General features: G+C 44.5%; 1 pseudogene; it reads right to left on the minus strand.

The window, feature by feature from the left end:
• Positions 1 to 1,927: 1,927 nt before the first annotated feature.
• On the minus strand, positions 1,928 to 2,388 carry LOC147315853 (Ig kappa-b4 chain C region pseudogene; annotated as a pseudogene).
• Positions 2,389 to 6,000: the final 3,612 nt, after the last annotated feature.

Genomic DNA, 6,000 nt, shown 5'->3' on the forward strand with positions numbered 1-6,000 from the left:
CCAGGGTAAGCTAATGGCATTACATGTAAGTACAACTCCTCCGGTTTCATATGCAAAAAAAATATTGCGCTAGCTTACATGGTTGCAGTTCTACCGGGATTTAAAAATAGTTATGCAAAACAGAGCGTGCCCGGTTTTAAAGGGATAACAGAGAACATGTGATTAAAGGAGCTCTCCATGCAGGTGAAATAATCCATCCTTAAACTGCAAAAAAAGAAAAAAAAATACTGAGAGACTACAGTGTAAGGAGTGACGAAATCAGGAGCTTGGTACACCCTGAGAAAGAACACTGGTGAAAGCAAAATTATCCTTACCACATCATCTAGTGTGTGTCTTAGTACACCTGTGTGCGTGAGCGCACTGGGATTGAAAAGGTTTCTCCATGTGGCTATCTAATGGTAAGTGTGGGGAGCCACAGCCCTGCCCGCCAGGACATGAAGCAGGCATGGACGAGATCCAGGCACCATACATCCAGAGCACGAGAGCCCAAGAGGGTCACTGGAGGGGACCACCCTCTAAAAAAGAGCTCAGGAGACCTCCAGCAGCTGGAGCAGACCAAGCCTCCGGGCCCAGAGACCCGAGATCTAAGGGCCCCACAACCCCAGGAAATTTTCTGCTATTTAACTTTTCCAGTTACTTTTGAACACCTAAAACGATGCGATTGTGTTAAAAAATGCTTTAGTGCCTCAAATTTTAATGTAATCTTTATGTTCAACCCACTGAATTAACGCTGAATGTTGTCTCTGTCCAAATATTTATGGCCTTAACTGTACATATGTCTGTATGTAGCCTATCTAACCTTTAACAGATGGACGTTTGATGAGAGTTTATATAGTCTGTTGTAGCAAAAACACAAACTGAACTGACTGCTGCAGCTGGAAGCTACTGCAAAGACTAATAGAGTTTAGTGAGGACACACACACACACACACACACACACACACACACACACACACACACACACACACACACACACACACAAATTTCATTATCATAATTTTAAATATTATGGACCAGGTCCATGAAGCCGATTATAAATGCGATAATTAATAAGAGCAACTTCTCCATGAACGTTATCAAAAATGAGAGTCTGAAAATAAATCATAAAACAAGAACCTCCCCAGCAGTTGGAAGCTTTCATTTTCAGAAACAATAAAATGCTCAAAATGTCCTTCTTCTCAGATTTTAGAGATTTAAGTTAGTTCATTTTCATTTACAACTCTATAAACTTTATGTGCTGTTGAAGGTGATGAAATACAAACCTGAGGATCAAATACTGAATGGTTTGTTTTTACACACAAAACCTACTTTTAAAGATGACCCGGACTAATAACAAAGACATTTTTTGAGCTCTAACTGAAGATAATTTCCTTTTTTCTTTTGCACACATTCATTCTTTATGGTTGTAATTTGTTGAGAAAGTTCAATTAGGGATCCTCAACTAAGCCTCCACCTGCTTCACCTCTGCCACCACCAGCTTCTAGACTCTTCTCTGCTTTGGTGCTTCATCACAGTTTCACTGCCAAATAGTTCATTAATCAAACTTCAGTAAATCTTCTCTTAAACTTGATTTAAATGATCTCTGTTTAAACATACAGATGACACCCTGCTCTTTAATTTTACTTATTAGGTTTTAGATCAGATTAAAATGTAGATCATAAAACAGCTTTGAGACTAGAAATTATGAAGAGCACACAGATAATCTATGGTTGACATGACCTCAACATCTTATAGAGAAATATTTAATATGTGGATTTAAAAATATATTAAGCTATTTGAACTGCACATTACACCTGACATTTTTTTTGGTCCTTCTAACTAAATTTTACAACATTTTTTATTTTTTGAAGTGCATTTATTAAACTCACAGAGTCAAAGAACATGTTTCCTCGTTACATTTTTATTGTTTTAAGTTTGAAATATCAGCTTTACAACAGACACAAAAGGATGAAACTAGAGGAGATTGTTGCTATGATTGTTGTCATTATGAGATGGAAACATGACTGTTTAATGAGTTTATTTTTTAAATCTGCAAACACAAAGAAACAAAGAGACAGAAGAAAATCAACATCAAAGACTCAGTGATTGACATCAGGACTGGGAACACTGGTCTCTCCTCAGTATCTCTGAGACCGGAGTGTGGGAGCCCTGGGTGGCCTCACAGGTCACAGAGCCCACCTTCCCCCACTGGTCTGCAGTGAGCGTCAGGGTGCTGCTCCAGCTGTAGAGGCCGTCATTCTGCAGCACTCCAGGAGTCCTGCTCTCCTCCCCTCTGATGCTGCTGCTGCCACTGCTGTCGCTCGTCTTCCAGGACAGACTCCAGTCTGAGGGGAAGCCCTTGTTGGCCACACACATGAGCGTGGCCTTCCCCTGTTTCAGCTCCTCACTGGAGGGACCCAGCACCTTCAGGGCGGGGCGGGCATCACCTAGGAAACACCAATCAGCTTAGAGGACAGGAACCACAATTTGATTTTCTCTGTTAAGAAGTTTCTGTCAGGTGTTTTTTCTGCTCCACCAGTCATTCACTCACACATTGTTTCACTTCCCTTTAAGAAACCTCTCATGCATATCAGCACAGAGAGAATCATCACACAGTTTGAGCTGAAATATGTTCAAACTACACTGGAAATAAAAGAAGCAGATGTGGAAACATTTAAAGCAGAAGTTTGGCTTTAAAATGATTAGAAGTCTAAATCATGGACGACTGAAGACATTAGTGGACACAAGCACAGAGCAGCTACTCATTCATGTAGATTTGAAATGTTATTGAACAGCTCACATGATTTCAAACTAAATCTGAATCTAAATCAGCATACAGGATCAACAGATGTTCACATTTTAAAGCATCTTTTATACTTTTTTAACTTTTGTGATCATTTTGGCTGTGTTATAACTTGTGACATGGATTTTTTTTTTTTTTTTTTCTTTTTTTTTTAAAATGACATCAGAAACAGCAGTATGCGACATTACGTGATGGCAGAGCTTCAGTTCATCCTTTGTCATTTTTTTTTTTTTTTTATTTTATTTTTTTTTTAATAAATAGGACAGGGGGAATGAATGAGAGAGAGAGGGGGAGAGAAAGAAAGAAAACCCAAGGGGAGAAGAGACGGTGAGAAGGGGGGGGAAGAGAGACAAAAAAAAAACAAAAAACTCCTGGGTCACCTGTATGGAGAAAAAACAAACAAACAAACAAACAAACAAACAGAGGAGACAGCAAACAACAAAGAGCAACATAATAATAGAGAAAACAAAGCACCATCACAATAAACTAGCTAGTCATAGATATCAGTATTTACTAAGTAATAAACGATATTGTGCAGCACGCAAGATAGACAGCGCACAGTGTGCTTTGAGGCAGCAGCCAAGAAAGCTTTAGTCCGCGTCTGTGAATACCCATGTGTGCATACCTGTGTGGATCAGCATGCTTGCATTCCAAAGGTTTCTCCATGTAATGATCTGCTAGGGAGTGTGGGGGGGCCACAGCCCCGTCCTCCAGGGTGTGAAGCGGGTATGGAGGAGATCAAAACTCCAGACATCCAGAGGCCCCCAGAACACAAGAGACCATGGAAGACCAACAGAGGGGCAGCCGCGCCACTGTTCCAGTAAGAGCTGAGGAGAGTCCCAGATGAGGGCTCACTCAGCAGCCGCGGAGCAGAAGCCAGGGGGGGTTGCAGTGACGCGCCCGTGAGCTCCGCCGGCCCCCAGCTGCGCCTGAGTGACCGAGCCCTAGGCCGAGAGGCCGGGGGCACCCCACCTCCAAAGGGGCCCGAGCGAGCCCCAGGCCCCAGGCCCCGACAAGCGGCCGCCAAGGAGTGAGCCGGTGTGTACCCGGACGCCCACCCCCAGACACAAAGAACCACCAACACACCGACACCTGAGGGAGTCCGCCACCGGCAGGGGAAGTGGTGGTGGGTGGAGATAGGCCTCCAAACCTTGGAGGGCCTGAGGTGTCCCCAGAGAGGTGGCGTCTGATACCCAACCTGACATATAGACACAGACATACAGGCACACACAGACACAAACATCCATTCCCACCCTCATGCTCTCATATGCACTCACTCCACACTCAACCAACGTGGAGACAGACATAAAGAGACGCTGTACACACAATCACACTCCCCAAGCGTACTCTACAAACCGGGTCTAGGTACCCTTGCCCCTGGAGGGGGGATTTGCACCCAGACCCAGGTGGTGTTACCCTTTTCCCTGCGGTGGGGAGAGGCAGACCACCCCGACTCCGCAGTAGCAGGGAGGCCCCACACCCCAGACCGCAGTCGGACGGCCAACTCCTCCTACTAGCCCCCCCGCTCCAGCAGGCCGCAGAGAATGGGGGTGGGAGAAGACTCCAAACCTCCCTCCACCCGCTCATTGTAGTGTTGATGCATATGTGTTCTAAGGTGCAATTAAAACCCAGGAGGGCATGGAGCTACCTGCCAAGGAGCAGGAGTGACATGGATTTTTGCAGGAAATCTTCTTTTTGCCTCTCCGTGAATTGCTACCTTATCGTGGTGGAGGGGTTTGTGTGTCCCTGGGATCCCAGTGGCTATGTTGTCTGGGGGCTTTTGCCCCCTGGTAGGGTCTCCCATGGCAAATTGGTCCTGGGTGAGGGACCAGACAAAGAGCGATTCAGAAGACCCTTATGAAGAGAACATTGAGGGAACAGTTTACCCTGCCCGGGATAGGGTTACCGGGGCCCCGCCCTGGAGCCAGGCCCGGGGAGGGTGCCCGAGGGCGAGCGTCTGGTGGCCGGGCCTTAGTCCATGGGGCCCGGCCGGGCACAGCCCGAAGAGGAGACATGGGCCCATCCTCCCGCAGGCCCACCACCCGCAGGAGGCGCCATAGGGGTCGGGTTCAAGGTTCAAGGTTCAAGGTTCTTTATTTGTCACATGCATAGTTATACAAGTATAACACACAGTGAAATGTAGCCTGACACGCATTTACCATGCTAGCACTCGAGTATCAGGGATTCCAGCTCGCTTTACAGGCAGTGGATCAAACTCTGACTTCACTCTGACCATCAGTGGAGTCCAGGCTGAAGATGCAGCAGTTTATTACTGTCAGAGTTATCACAGCATCAATAGTCAGCGTGTGTTCACACAGAGAAAAACAGTCGTACAAAAACCTCCCTCAGTCAGACTGAACAGAAACTGAAGTGATTGCTGCAGCTGGAAGATACTGCAGAGACTGATACAGTTCACTGAGGACACACACACACACACACACACACACACACACACACACACACACACACACACACACACACACACACACACACACACACAGGGAAACGAGGGACCAGGAGCAGATCACACTATAGACACAACCATAAACGATCAAGAAAGACGAATAGAACTCATAATATTCATTAAACTAAAAAATAACACATGATCCCTGGGTCACAGACCCAGGGCCATGACAAAAAGCCCAAAGTTATGGGAATCATTAAAATGAATAACTAGGGTAAATCCAGGTTGTTCTAAGTTGAGCACGCCCCTGTACGGAGATCTCTTCATTGGCTACCTTGTCAGGTTCGAGCAGATTTTAAGGTCCTGCTGCTCACCTACAAAGCTTTAAATGGATTGGTACCTTCATACCTCTCTGACCTTCTACACCTTTATGTTCCATCCCCCCTTAAAGGTTCCTAGAATCAGAAAAAAGACAACAGGAGAATTGTGTTTTTTTTACTCGTATTGCTATGTATGGCTTTTATTTATTTATCTTATTAGTTTCAAATAGCTATACATCACTTTGTTTGAAAGTGCTTTATAAATAAATTTATTATTATTATTATTATCATATCTGTCATTCATGCACAGTTGTAGTTAGTTGTAATTTCTTAAGACTTTCTGTAACTTGTATTTTTCTTACTTTTTATTTTCTCCTTGTATTTACCTTCTACTTGTGTATATATGCCTGTTTCTATATTTCCTTTTTAAAATTGCCTATTTAAAACATTTATTTTTGTATGCAGAGAGCAAAGTGAGCTGGAGTCAAACTCCTT

The sequence above is a fragment of the Aulonocara sp. 'chitande type north' Nkhata Bay genome, linkage group LG13 (genome assembly GCF_057382095.1).
Source record: "Aulonocara sp. 'chitande type north' Nkhata Bay isolate Kocher_YH1m ecotype deep benthic linkage group LG13, A_spYH_male_GT1.1, whole genome shotgun sequence".
Classification (NCBI taxonomy): Eukaryota; Metazoa; Chordata; class Actinopteri; order Cichliformes; family Cichlidae; genus Aulonocara; species Aulonocara sp. 'chitande type north' Nkhata Bay.